The sequence below is a fragment of the Sturnira hondurensis genome, unplaced genomic scaffold (assembly GCF_014824575.4).
Source record: "Sturnira hondurensis isolate 20B ecotype Veracruz unplaced genomic scaffold, ASM1482457v3 Scaffold0002597, whole genome shotgun sequence".
In the NCBI taxonomy this organism is placed as follows: domain Eukaryota; kingdom Metazoa; phylum Chordata; class Mammalia; order Chiroptera; family Phyllostomidae; genus Sturnira; species Sturnira hondurensis.
Genome location: NW_028075228.1, coordinates 979,669 through 994,673, shown reverse-complemented (window position 1 = coordinate 994,673; position 15,005 = coordinate 979,669).

Here is a 15,005-nt window from a genome sequence, read left to right as displayed (position 1 = left end):
CTCCTTCCCAGATGCCCCCCAAGGCACCCCCCACCCCCCACTAGACAGGCCCTGGCCCCCGACCCTCCCCAGACCACTGAAGAGCAAGCCATGTGTCAGCATTCCCAATTCTCACTCTTGGCATTGATTCAGACACCTGAGTGCCCCATGTGTGCTCCGAGCAGAGAATCCAGAAGCTTCTGAAGTTTACCAAAGACCAGGGTAGCTGCCCTGGCCAAAACCAGTGGGAAGTGGCACTCACAGCACCCCAGGAGTCTGGCCTTGGCTGTCCCCAAAATGTGTGTCTGAAAGAGCAGCAAACGGGGGGCTGGAGGAGCCATCCTGCCCGTGCAGAGGTGCCAGGCCTTGTCGAGAGGCTGTAGCTGGCGAGTGCTGGCAGGTCTGGACCACTCTCCGCACCCCAGCGCTGCATGTGGCCTGCGACACCACCCAGGCCTGATGCTGGGTGTGGCGTGTACTCGCAGGACCATCCGGCTCCACGCTCCCTTCTACCCTCGGTCCGGTCGTGCATGCCAGCCGCCCACCCACCAAGCAGGCCGTCCTCAAGGGGTTCAGCGGCTGTGCCCACCGCTGGCTTTTCTCAAGGGAGGCCCCCAACACCGAGGTGGACAGCTGGGCCTCCCCCGGTCCTTTGGCCTGTGGGAGCGAGGGAGCCACTGAGCCCAGCCAGGCTCGACACTATAGGTTCTTTGTTTAATCCCAGTGACTTGCCACTGCATGTCTCCATGCTACAAATTTTGTTTCCTCAAAATGTTCACCTAATTATTTGTTTTATACTATAATCTATATCAAATGCTTTCAAAAAGTTGCGGTCATCTTCGGCTAACAACAAGACTACAGAAGGATGTTGCTGGTTTGTCCCTGGAACAGGTCTTTCTAAGGTACAGAACCCTGGGCTCCACTTGTTAAATTAATGTGACCGAGGATCACAAGACTTCGGAAAGTTCCCCCTTGACTGAAAATGCCCCCACCCCCACACTCCCACCTGCGACAGCCCGCCCACCCCACACCAGCTCCCACAGGAAAGCCAGAAGCAGGCACCGGAGAGCTGAGCTGTGACAGCCCCTCTGCCTGGGCCTCCCTGGGAGGGGCCCAGCTGGGTCCAGGCTTGTTGGCGGGCAGCCTGGGACACCCAGGGCTCCTGGTGGGGGCTGCTGCACAGACAGGCTGCCTCCTCAGAGCAGACGGAAGGTCAGCCTTTGCCTGCAGGGTCCCCCAGGACCCCGAGTAGAGGGAACACACCTGGCTTGACTGGTCCCCGAGTTCTAGCACGTCCCTCCTTCTGGACGTGTGCTCATGAGCAGGTAGCATGTGTGTGTGCAGGCCCAGAGGACCAGCCAAGGTAAGAGAACCCCCATGGGTGACAGGCTTGAAACGGCCACAGAAGTGTCGGGGCCAAACTTCCCAGGCTCTTCCCAGCATTCAGTCCCATACCCTTCCTGCCCAGGTTCCCCTAATTCTGTGATCAGAGGCTGGTGCCTCTCTGGGATCTCTGGGTCCTGACCAAGGACTGAGGGCTCTGTTTTGTCAGAAGTTGAGTCTGGGGCTGGCAACCCTATACAGTTTCCCACCTGGGAGCTCCCCAGCCCTCCTGGCTCCCCAGAGGAGGCCCCAGCAGCGTGCCAGGGCAGGAATGGAGTTCCCACCACTGGGGTCAGCAGATCCCAGGCCCCCAGCGCCCACTGCCCAGGCACCAGGCATTTCCATATCCACCCAGCCACTGCCACTGCTCAAACCTGTGCCTAATCACCACTCTGGCCCTGCTGCCATGCCTATGGCCTGAAAGTCCCAACAGCCGGCGGTGCACCCAGGCCTGCCTCAAACCCACAGCCACTGTGCACACCCCAACCCTCGGTGTCTCCCCCTGGTGAGACATGGCCCTGCCACGTTCACACTTGGAACCTAAAAACACCCTCACCCGGGCCAGCTTCCCCTGGAACCCTTCTCCCGCGTCCCTCCCAGAGTCGGGGAAACAGCAGGGAGGGTTGCAGGTGCAGACGCCCAGCCAAGAACAGAACTGGCACTGGGCCTCAGGGAGCACAGGTGCACCTCGTGTCCTGGGGTGAGTCCCCACCCCTGAGGGCCAGGGGGTCGGCGCTCCAGCTGTGTCCAGAAGCAGAGCTGCCTGCCACTCTGGTCCCCACCGTAGAGCTGGGATCCACTGGCAGCCCAGGGCCCCTGGGGAGCAAGACCCTATGTCTGCTCAGAGAGGGGGCGCCCAGTCCTGGAGAGCCAGGTCATGGGGCTCTAAGGCTGGGGTTCCCGTCTCGGGGCGGGGCTTCTGGCGTTTGTTGCTGCTCCAGTCCATGGGAGGCAAAGTGAGACTCGGTACCCAGTTTTTAAAATTGACTTATTTTCAATCCTCACCCAAGGATAATTTTTTATTGTTTAGAGAGAGAGTCATTGATGTGAGAAACACTGATTGATGGCCTCCCACATGTGCCCCAACTGGGGATTGAACCCACAAACTAAGCATTGATATGTGCCCCGACTGGGGATCACACCCACAACCTTTTGGTGTACGGGACGCCGCTCCAACCAAGCCACCTGGCCGGGGCACAGCACCTAGTTTTAGATGAGAACTGTGTAAAAATAGGTGCAGTGCCAGGCTGACTTCAACCAACAGTGAATAACAGGTACTGCCTACAGGTGCACATACCACACACACATCCCTGCATACTTGTGTGTTCACATGCCTGGCCACATGCCTGTGTCTGTGTGTGCTCACAGACCTCCCTGCATGCATGCCTGTGTTCACACACACACATACACATGCCCTGTGACGACCCCCAAGTTTGGGGGCTGAGTGAGATCAAGATTATGAAAGGGTTTTCCAAGAGTCCCTGGAATCACCTTGAACTTTGACATTTGAACTCTTCCTGTTTTATGTTCAGTTTTTACATCTAAAAAATTTTGAAGACAGATTTCAGCACTGAACAGTAAATTTGAAAATGGCAGTTCCGTCCTTAGAGGTCCTGTGATGCAACCTCCTTCTGGAGACCCTGGGCACCTGAGCTACCCCCGCCCCGCCTACCTCCTGCTGTTCTTTACTCCCTGGGCCTGCGTGCCCACCTGACCCTCTGGCCTCTGCACAGAGCTGTGCCAGAGTTCCCCGTGGGACCCCCGGGACTCCCCAGCCCTCCTCAGCCCCTTCCTTGTCAGTCCCCCTACCCCGTCCTGCACATCCAGCCCTGGTCCCTGTGTCTTCAGTGGTGGTAGTGGGGCCTCTCTCTGCATCTCTGGTCAGTTGCTCAGGGTCACCTTCGTTGAGGTCCTGTGTGTACTGTTAGGGCTGCTTGGTGGCCCTTCCAGCATCTTTCTGAACCAGAGCAGCCCGCACTTCACCAGGACCCCTACGCCCTGCCTTGGGCCCTTCCCACCAGGCGGTGAGCAGTGGTCAGACCAGCCCTCTATCCTGCCTACAAGAGTGAGGCGTATCCTTTGTTAAAATATCAAGGATGCAGTAAATTCTTAGCTCACCAAATAGATCAATATCAAATTATCATGTTCCACATTCATGACTCTCGCACACGCGACAATGGGGGACAAGGTCACTGGAGAACAAATAGCAGCAGGAGCGCGTCGTGATCCGTCACTGCAGACAGCTGCCGGCGTCCTGTGCGGCACTGACACGGCCATTAATAAAGCGGGGAGATGGATGACTGCAGGGAGGGGCCGGGCCACCTGCCTCGCACGGGGGAGACTGCCTGAGCCACACCACAACGTGGGAGGGGCTCCTCCTCGCCTGAATACAAGGGAGAGGGGCATGGGGGGTCCCACTCCAGACCCCAGCATGTTCACATACCTGATGGGACCAGCTGCTCTCCTGGCCACAGGGACCATGTGGGGGGAAACACATCATGGGATTGCTCTCAGCCCATTTTACAGATGAGGAAACTGAGGCCCAGTGAGGTAAGCAGCTGTTCAGGGCCTCAGGAAGAGAAAGGCTGTGGCATAGCCCATGCTGTTTGGGCCCAAAGCTCTGGTTCTCCTACCTTCAGCAGCTCTGTCCGAGGGATGAGGTCCGACGCACGAGTAACTAAACCAAGTTGCTGATGGGCCCTCTCAACATACATGGTGGGCCCTGGGGGGGCGGCAGGCACTTCCTCAGGGGCACTCCTGGAAAGGAAGTGGCATTTGAGCTGGTCTTGAAGGAGGCAGCCCTAGAAGGAGGTGGGGCAGCATAGTCCAGGGCACAGGCCTCGATGAAGCCAGCAGGCCCCTGGGCTGTTGTGCGTGTTAGAACCTGGGAGAAGAGACTGGACAGGAGGTCAGGAGCAGGGGGGCTGGAATAGGGTGGCAGCATGCTGGAGACATGCTTTGCGCAGAGAGGAGCCTGGCGCAAGTGCCCCAGAGGACAGGGAGCTGGCCCCAGGCCTCACAGCCACAGCCCACCCCTGGGGTGGCCTAGTTCCATCTTCCCAGATAGGGGGCTCATCTGGAGCTGATCGGGAACTGTGGAAGCTACCACAGGGCTGTCTTGAAAGAGCCCGAGCCCACCTCTGCCAGGTTCTAAGGGGTCCCCAGCTGCCCTTAGATACTGGGACCAGCAGTGAGGGCCCCCCAAATTGTCCAAATTCTGGTCCCTGAGGCTGAGCCTATGAATACGTTACTTCACCGGGCAAAGGAGTCTTAAAACAGGCTGGTCCTGGGTCCCTGGGTGAGCCCAGGGTCATACAGCCCTAACATTTGAAGGGCCAGAGTCAGGGAGACGACGGGACACTTGAGTGGCTGTTTCTGGCCTGGACCATGGACAGAGGGGCCAAGGATGAAGAAGCCAGAAAAGACGAGGAGGCGGGTTCTCCCCAGAGCCTCCAGGAGGAGCCAGCCCCAAGGCCCCTGGTTTTACCCCAGGAGGCAGTGCTGGACTCTACCCTCCAGCTGTGGGAGTACAAAGTGTCAGTTTAGTCTCCAGATGTGTGGCGATTGTTAAGCGTCTTCCATGTTTCCTGCATCTTGCACCAACTTCCTGTTGGTGGCCATTTAAGAAGATGGCAGAGGGGGCTGTTGAAGGATTCTTTTGGAATATGGCCCAGGTGGCCTCTCTGTGGCTCCTGCGTTCTCTCCAACCCGCAACCTGGGGTCTCAGGGCCAGTGTGGTCACAAGGCCTCTGCCCCAAGGGGTAAACTGAGGCATCCTTCATAAGCTCACAGGTAATGTTCCCTCAAGAGATGGAGAACATGGGAAATGGGTGCAGACAGGCTTGTGGAGGAGCATCCGGGTGGACAAGTGGAGGCGTTGGGGCAAGGGGTCCCAGGGCATAGAAGGGGGAGTCTGGCTCCTCCAAGGCTAGGGTGGGAGGCCCCACTGTCATCCTTGAATTGCCCCTTGCAAACCTTTCCCTTCCCTCTTCCGGGTCCCAATTCCTCTGGTCAAGTGCTGAGGCCGCATCCCAACACACTCATGGTCGTGTGCCTCTCAGCCCGTTTCCTCATCTGTGAAGTCAGGGTCGGGGTGCCCATGCCTGAGGGCAGGAGGAGGCAGTAAAAAACACATTCCAGGTTCCTCCAAGCTCCCAGCATAGACTGCAAGCCTGGCAAAAGTTGGCTTTCTTAGCCCTCAGCTGCTGTCATGTGGTTTTCAGGGTCCTTTCCATGAAGGAAGTGTGGTGCCTGGGTGCCAGCCAGCAGAGGCCACCCCAGAATGGGGGGCACAGAAGCACAGGACAGGGCAGGGCCCCGGGGTGTGGGCAAGCAGGGCCAGGACCACAGCTGAGGGGCAGAGGCTGGTCCTGCAGGCACAGCTGCATCGGAGCACGGAGCAGGTCCGGGAGGGTAGCTCCCACATGACTGTGACCACACTGGTCACGGCTTCCCCCCCTCAGCAGCCTCCCTGTTCTCCCCTGAGGCCATGCAGCACCCTAAGTTGGGGACTGGGCAGGTGGCCCACGGTGACCCACTGGCAGGGGAATTGCCAGTCTCTGACCCCTGACCTCAGGCACGCTGAGCACTTGGCCCAAAGGAGCACAAGCATTTCCCTTAGGCATCTCCAAAGACACCATCACTCTGCATCTGCTGGTGCGTGGGGTTTCACATGAGTGTCTAAAGTGCACAGCATGTGCATGTGTAAGAGGAGTGGGTACATGCACGTGGGGTTGTGCACCCATTTGCAGGCTTGGGCATGAGCAACCGTGTTTGTGGGCCACATGATGGCTTCCAGGCATGATCTGCCTATGTGGGAATTTGCGCTCAGGCACAGGGCTTGACCCCAGTGCATCTGCACTTTGCTTGCCGCCCCAAGGTATCCCCCGAGACGGAGCTGTGCCCACCTGGCAGCCCCTGTCATCATCAGCTTGCAGTGCACGTCGCCCGTTGACAGTCTGATCATATAGACACAGCCATTCAATTACTTGGTAATGGCTATGGGCCATTAAGCCAACAATCTACTTCATTCCACCCTGCCAGCCCTTTCCTCACCACCGAGCAATAAAACCATTAAAACAACAGCAACGAGCAGGAGCATCCTCCGTGCACCGGCAACACTCTGCTTAGCACCGCTGGGAAGAGCTGCCCCTTAGAAAGCAGGTGTGACACTGCATCGGCCAAACTGGTTGCTTCTGCCCACATGCACACACATGCATACAGACACATGGACACGCAGACATGTAAATGTATGCACATGTGGACATGCATATACACAGGGGTACATACTCACCTGTGCACACATGCACACACTCTAGCACAGAATTATGGCTGTACACACATGGACATGAATACACGTGCATGTGCTACACACATGCATTTGGATGTGCATGACCGTGTGTCTGCATGATGTGCATATACACATATGTGTGTGCACACATAGGCATATGTATAACCACACACGCTTACACGTGCACACATAAATGTCCAGAAGCGACACAGATCTGAGCTCTGAGGCTACTCACCGGGCCTGATCTGCTGCCCTTGGGCCCCTTGTGGCCAGTGACAGCCAGAACAGGCTCAGGGGACATGCTGGGAGAGCTTGGGGACATGCTGGGAGCTGACAGCAGCTGGCACCAAACCCCGTTCTTTCCAAAGAGGCTGTGCCTGTGCAGAGCTGCCCAGCACACATGAGATCCAGTCGCACCTCTGTGCCAACATGGATGCTCGGATTTTCAGTTTCTGCCACTGTGCTGGGTGTGGAGTGGAATCTCTTTGTTTTAATTTGCATTTCTATAATTACTCATTAAAAGAAATAATTTGAACATGTTTATTGCCCGTTTGTGTTTCTTGTTTTGTGAATTGTCTGTTCATATTCTTTGCCCATTTCCTATTGGTTGTTGCTAATTTTTTTGATTATGCATCAGTTATGTGGCTTGCCTTTTACTTCGTTTAATGATATTATACAATATGCATAATTTAAAATTTTTCATGTATTCAAAGGCACTAATATTTTTTATGGTTTGACTTTTTCTTGCCTATAAAAGCCTTTCCTACTCTAAGCTCTTAAATATATTTTTCCATATGTTCTTCTTAAAGTTATAAAGCTTTGCTTTTCTCATTTAAGCTCTTAATTCACCAGAAATTTATTTTTTGCATATATGTGATATGAAGAGCCCTGACGTTTCCAACACAGAATAACAAGTGCTGCAAGCTACAGAGCCCTCGGTCTCCCCTCCTTGAGCTGCACTTGGCCTCTGTTCTCTGGTGGGCACCCACCTGCTCTGCCCTGCACTTCCGGTCCCGTTCCACTCACTCCTTTCTCAGCTGCTTGCTCCCTAAGTCTTGATATTAGTTAGGACAAGACACCGTTCCTATTTCCTTTCTCAAAACAGTCTTGGCTCTTCTTGGTCCTTAGCTCTTCCATCTAATTTTAAGAGTAGCTTCAAGTTCCTTTTTAAAAAACCTCATTGGAAACTTGATTGGAGGTGATTAAATTTATAGCCTAATCCACCAAGACTTGACATCTTTACAAACCGAACCCTCCAGTCTGTGAACATGACCCAGCTCCACCATGTTCTCTGTTATAATTATACACAGCCTCTCAGAGGTTTAGTCCCAGGGAGGGGCTTTATACTTTTTGTTGGAAACCTGAATGGAATTTTTACTTCTTTTTTCATTGGTTATTGAAATGGTGTGTGTTGATTTCCAGCCTTTAGCCTTGCTGAATTTGTGAATTTTTTTAGGGGTTATCAACATCTGCCTATTAGCACAGTTATCTCTCCTCCTTTACAATTCTTAGCCTTCCAATTCTTTTCTCCTCTTCCTGCTTGCCGAAATCTCCAGTGGAATAAAAACTACAAGAAGGAGGATGGGCGGACCCCTCCGGAGCCACGTCTAATTCTGAAGGTGGGTGCAGGTGGATTCCCTGACTCAGATCAACTCGTGCATTGCTGCCCCTACTCGAGAAGATGTTTCATGAATGAGTGCAAAATTTTATTGAAATTTTTTCCTTGCTGTCTTTAATCTGTTAACGTGGATGATTTTCTGACATTACACTTGTGCCTTTGAGATAAACTCTACTCATGGGGGTGGGGAGCTGAATTAGCTCCTGTTTGATATGATTATTGATCTAGCACCATGGTTTCTTGTCTACCATTCCAAAATCAAAACTCTGAACACCAGAGTTTCTTGTTCGTGGCTTTATTTTTTTTTTTTTTACGTTTGTGGTAAATTCATGTGACAGGTACCAGGGACTAAATATCGTGTCACCCAAAAATGTATGTTGAGACCTAACCCCCAATGTGATGGTGTTAGGAGGTGGGGACTTTGGGGGCCAGTTAGGTCATGAGGGTGGGGCCACCATGGCGGAATTCGTGCCCTTGAAAGGGACCCCAAGACACAGCAAGAATATATGGGCTGTGAGCCAGGAAGCCCTCACCAGGTGTTGAATGGACCAGATGTCAGTCCTCTCTAGAGCTATGAGAAATCAGTGTTGCTGTTTGTAAACCACCCACCCAGTCGTGTTTTCACAGCAGCCTGAGCGGAGCCACACAACAGACACACCTGAGCCGAAGGGACGTGAGGCCACGTCGGTGTTTGCGCACTGGCCGCACATCCCTAGGGAAGAACACATTGTGCGGCAAACTCACCTTTGAAACATCAGAAAAATTCTTAATCCCAGACAGCACTTTTCCTGCCCAAGGAGTTTGGTAGAGGACTTAGGCCTGCATTTCTTTTTTTATCATCACCCAAGGACATTTTTTCATGCGTTTAGAGAGAGAGGAAAGGAGAGAGAGAGAGACAGGGAGAGAAACATCGATTGGTTGTCTCCTGTATGCATCCTGACTGGGGACCGAACGTGCAACCTGCTGGCAATCAAGCCCAACCTTTTGGTCTGTGGAATCGTGCTCCAGCCGCCTGAGCCACCCCAGCCGGGGCTGCATATTATTATGATTTTGAAGGGGGTGGGGGTGGGGTCCTATGGCCTGGAGAGCATTCAGGCCTGCTGTCCTTTCATGAACATGTGGTGTCTTTGATTACTGATTTGGCCTCTTTAATGGTTACTGGTTTATTCAACATCGTCACTTCTTTGTAAGGCCACTTGATTACATGTATTTTCTATAAAACCATACATTCATTGAGGTTTCAGACTGATTGGCACGAAGTTGTGCCCGGCCTTCTCTTACAACCGACAACCTCTGTCCTGCCCGTAATTAAACTCCTCTCCTCACTGCGCTCAGTGTCTTCCTCACCATTCTTTGCTACATTTGTCCGTTTGAACTTTCTCTGTGTTTTGCTAATCCTCACTGCGTTCCTTTTGTCTCATCAACTTCCCGTCATTGTTCTTCCTTTCCTGCTGGCTTCTGTTGGACCCTCCCTCACTGGCTTCTGTCTGGCTTGCTCTTATAAATAAATACATCCCGGGTCCTTAGGCACCAGCAGCTCCAAACACTTGGTCATTTCCACTTTGAGTTAACGTCTCAGGGCGGGGAGCACATTTCCAGCTGCCATTCCCCTCCTGCTCTCCATGTAACTCCACAAGAACACGGGCCGTGTGATTCCAGTCCTTTGAAACCTGAGGCGCCTTTGTGGCCTGTGCAGCTGGGTTTGTTTCAGGGTCGAGAGGCTGAAAAGAATCTTTTAGATGAACATTGTTGGTTCGGTCTCCTCAGTGCCCTTGTGCGGCAGTGTGTGGCCGGCTCGGCCCCCCGGTGTGAGGCACGTTGAAGTCCTGCCACGTTCCATGGTTCCTTTCTCCTTGTCCTTCTGTCAGTTTCTCCTCGTGTATTTCAACACTGTGTTCTTAGGCCCATATCATACTTGGTTATTATATTTCTTGGTGGATGTTATTTAGCATCTCTCTGTACCCCATTTGTGGATTTTCCTTAAATTATACAGGGTCCGGCAGAACTAAGGCCTGCTTGAGCGTGGTTGGTAGGGTAATATAACAGGGTGCAGCCAAGAGGGGGCCCCCCAAAAAGATTTGGAATGGGGTCCAGAACTCAAGGTGTCCAGGAAATATTAAGATGTCCTCCCCTCTCTCCCCCACAGGTGTGAGTTGGGTAAGGGACAAATGGAGCAGGGCCAATTGAGAGCTGTTTTGTACAGCAAAGGCTTTGCAGCTAACATCTGGCATGGTCATTTAACATATCTGTAACCTTTAACTGCCTGCATAGATAGGTTAAATGGCTGCTGCCGTGCTCTGGGCCAGGGGGGTGGAAGTGACTTCCACCCAATACGTAACTGGGGCCTGGCCCCTGAGTTACAGTGCCTGCATGAGAGCTTGGAGATGGTTGGCTCCAGGGCACGGGGCCACGCCTGCCCAGACTCACGATGGCAGCCCAGTAAACTCGGAATAATACGGGAGTGCTGGCAGGTGTAGCCGATTGTAGGGGGAATCGGAAATGGGGCTGCCAAGGAGGACTGGTGTTAGTACAGCATCCTTGGGGGGGGTGCCTGTTGTTCTGTAACAGTGTTTTGCATCCCTGGGTGGGCCAAATATTGCCCCCCTTGGACCTCTGTTCTATAACAGTAAGAGAATATAAGTGTAATAATTTATAGTTTTAATTTGAACAGTTCACCTAAAATGTCATATGGTGTGCTTGAGTGTGATATTGTGATGTTACAGAATCACATGCTTATGATTTTGTAATAAAAAAGACTTTGTAATAAAAAAGATTTTGTGCTAAAAAGGGGCGTAATTTGTGCTGGACCCCGTATCTGCCTGAGGCTAACGTTGCTGGTCCAGCTTCCGGGGCTCCCACTTCAGTGGCTGGCCAATGGCGTCCCACTCTGCCCCCCTCGGTGTGGCGTGCGCAAGCGTCTGGTAGGCGGCACAGCCAGGCCTGAGAGCGTCTGTTTACTGTGGTTACTGATGTATTAGGACTTACCCATATTTTGCCACGTAAAATTCACATGCACATTTTTGGCCCAAACTTTCAGGGGAAAAAATCTTTCGTTTTAATTTTTTAATTTAACGTTTTATTTATTTATTTTCAGAAACAAAACTGATCATCATATTCCAGGATATTATTTTGCCTAGGGATATTGTCATTGCTTTCTATAGCTACACTTTTAATGCATAAGCATAAATAAAAGAATTAAAAACACTTGTATAGATACAGAATTAGTACTACCCATGTATATTATGCACCCTTATTTTTCCCTCAAAAATTTGGGCAAAAGAATGTGCATTATACATGGCAAAACATGGCATTTCTGCAATCTTTTTAAAAAATGTTTTATCTATTATTTTTTAGAGAGGGGAAGGGAAGGAGGTAAAGAAACATCAATGTGTGGTTGCCTCTTGCACGCCCCCTACTGGAGAGGCCTGCAACCCAGGCACGTGCCCTGACTGGGGATCAAACTGGTGACCCTTTGATTGGCAGGCTGGTGCTCAATCCACTGAGCCACACCAGCCAGGGTATTTCTGCAATCTTATTTTGCATTTTCTGTTTACCACCTTAGGGATTTTTGCTTTGTTGTTTCTACCTTCTATTTTGTTGTATGAATAACCACCTCAACTTTTTTCGCTTTATTCGGAAATTATAAATTAAATGTCTTTTCTTTGGGAACCCTTAAAATTTTTTAAATACATACTATAAAATCTATCGTTCTTCTTAGCACCAAGTGCATGGTTAGGCCGGGCCAGGAGAAAGGCTGTGACGTGATTGCTCCTCCCTCTCAACACTGTCCCTCTTGGACAATCTTTAAAGTTCCAATTTGGGGTTTGGTTTGGGGGACAAAAATGAATAGGATTTGTTTTTACAGTCAATGGGTAAGTTTACTGGCATTTTATCAACTTCTTGGCTCAACGGACTTCATCTTAATAAGGAATGTTTTGTAATAGTTCTCTTAAAAGCACGTGAGTGGGGAACTCGGTCGACCTCCGTGTACCGGAGTCTTCATTTTCTCCTCACTCCGGAATGGCAGCCAGGCTGGTATGAAAGGTGAGCCATTTTCCTCTGCTTCTTGGCATCTTGACCTTTGTGGCTTTCCAGTTCATTGGTCTTTTCCCTCAGGTGCTCTTAAAGTTTTCCTGTTGTGACTCAACCACGTGGCTGCCCAGGTGGGAACTCTGCCTCTCATAAATGGGCCGCTGGTTCCTGCGCCCTCCCCAGCAGGGTTCCTGGACTCTCCCATTACCTGAGGTTCTCTGGGGGAAGATGTTCCTCTCTAGACAGCACGTCACAACAGAAGTGCTCTCGGCCCTGCCCTGCCAGGAACACACCTTCTGTGAATGCGGCTGCAGAAACCCCTCCCCCAGCACACAGCCTGCTCTGGGTTCGCCCTGCACCTGGAGCCACCAACGCAGCCTCCCTGCCCGCAGGTGTCAGCTGGTCCAGACTCCCAGCTTCCCCCCATCTAATATGTTCACGTCTCAACAAACCTCTGTGTTCATTTAACCCTGTTAGTGCCGCTTCATCTGGATGCAATGAGCTAGTGTGACAAGGCCTCTAGAGCATTTCAACTATTGCCTTTGTCACAGTCACAGAGCCTCAGGCCACCTCCTGCAACTTCATTCCAGGCATTAACGGAATTATTAACCAGGGCTAAATGGAGGGCCCGCCCTGCCACACCTTTCCTCCAGGTGCAGACACCTCTCTGGCGGCGGCCACTCACCCACATTCACACCATCACTGCACAGGTGAGGATGTCACAGAGGTGCTTTGCAAAATCATTATTCTTTGCCTGCAGAAGTCCCCTCCTGTACCCACCTGGAGCTCATGCGTATCTGTGAGGTACAGTAACTCATTAAACCCAGGATTAACCACACACAAGTACAGTCCTACCCTAAGGAGCTTCTCTCTGGGGGACAAGGCACAGTGGGACATCTGCTGGACCCCAGCTGGCCACAACCCTCCTTGTCTGGGGAGAACAAGATACCTTCAGGGGTGAGAAGCAGTGTCCTGGAATGAAAGCTGGGTCCTCTATGGACCAGGGAGGGGTCTGGGGGGTAAAGAAGAGAGCCCGGGGCGGGGGCAGGATCAGAGCAGTCTGGAAAAGTCATGACCTCAGAGGGCCACTGACTGGCAGGAGGGAAGAGCCAGGAGGTACCGCTGGCTCTGAGGGGCGGATAGAGGAGTCTGGAGGGGTTCAGGCTTCCAGCTCAGCAGCCTGGAGGAGGACTGGGTGGGACAGAGAGGAGGGAAGGTGGGGGCTGGAACTTGCAACAGAGGGCATTGGGCACAGCATGGACCCCCACAAGACACTTCCAAGGAAGGGGACATTGGGAGAGGGGCTTCTGCTCCCAACGTTCAGGAGAGAGCAAGGAGCATCAGGACCAAGAAGAATCACTGAAACGTGCTGATTCTCTCCAAAGAGGTGCGGAGGCCGTCAGCCAGGCGCTGCTCAGTGTGGCCCTGGCTGCCCTTATCCAGCAGCTGGGTTGGCCCCGTGTTCCCACTGGTTGGCCCAGCACTGCGGCCCTGTCCCCCATGGGGAGGCTCCTGTGCCATCCACCCACTCTTGCACTGACGTGGGCATGGCCTTTCCAGGCCCGTCTGACCAGGTTTATCTGGAAGAAAAAGGCCAGCAGGGGGAGCTCATGGCCCCTGGGGTTCCTTGGGCCCCTGGCCCCTGTCACTGCAGAGGGAAGCTCTGCAGCCCCACAGAGACCCTGCCCCTGGGTGGACAACCCGCCTCCCACCAGTGGCCCCAGAATGGAGGGTGAGATTAAATGCAGCAACGGTGTCGTCAGAGTAAATTGATTCCATTACAGCAATTGATTTCATCTGAATGGTCATTAACGTGATTTATACGGCTGTTTGGGATTCTTTGCTCCCAAATCTGTCACCAGTCCCCTTGATATTGATTGAAAGACAACGGTGCTGGTGCCAGTGGAGCAGGCTGAGGGCGGGGGGCGGGGGGGGGGGGCGCGCCACTGCCCCTGCTGGTTTAGGGACCTCCACACTCCTCTGGCACTCTCCGCACTCTGCACCACAACCCCACAGCAGTGTCCCCTCCCCCGCCACGTCCCCTCCGCCCCCTCTCCTGGCCTCCACTCCTCTGACTGAAGATGTGCCAACACACAGCTGTGCTGGCAGCTTCTCCAGGCTGTTGTGGGAAGAGGAGTCAGGCAAAAGAGGGAACCCATGCCCTGCAGCCCCAGGCAGCCCAGAGCGCCAAGGGGACAGACCCTGGCCTACCCTCTTCCGGGGCCTGGAAGAACCAGCCACCAAGTGTCCTCATTTGCCTGTAACCCATCCCACCAACTTCCTCTTGACAGGGTCTCTCCACAGCCCCGGCTGTGCACCAAGGGCCCCATGAGATGGTATGTTGTGACAATGCAGGAAACCAAGTCACTGGGACCACCCCAAGGGACTGAGAGCCGCAAGGACCCAGGCAGCTTTGGGAGCAGAGTCCCCCTGGTCCCTCAAGAATACCTCTCCATGCAGCTCTGTGTGTGAAGCCAGGCCAGGATGTTTACTGCCAGGGGGTGGAGTCACTGGGGATGTAGGCCCAGCCTGGTGCACACACCTGAGGCGGCTCTCACACCGCCTTTGTCCTGCCCCACCCAATTCCCCCCAACAACTTGTCTGGGGCCCGTACCACTCCTCCCTCCACACCCTCCTGCCCAGATCAGAGGGTGGCTGCCCACGCACCCTCTATCCTGGGTCCACAGCACCCTGAGGCTTTGC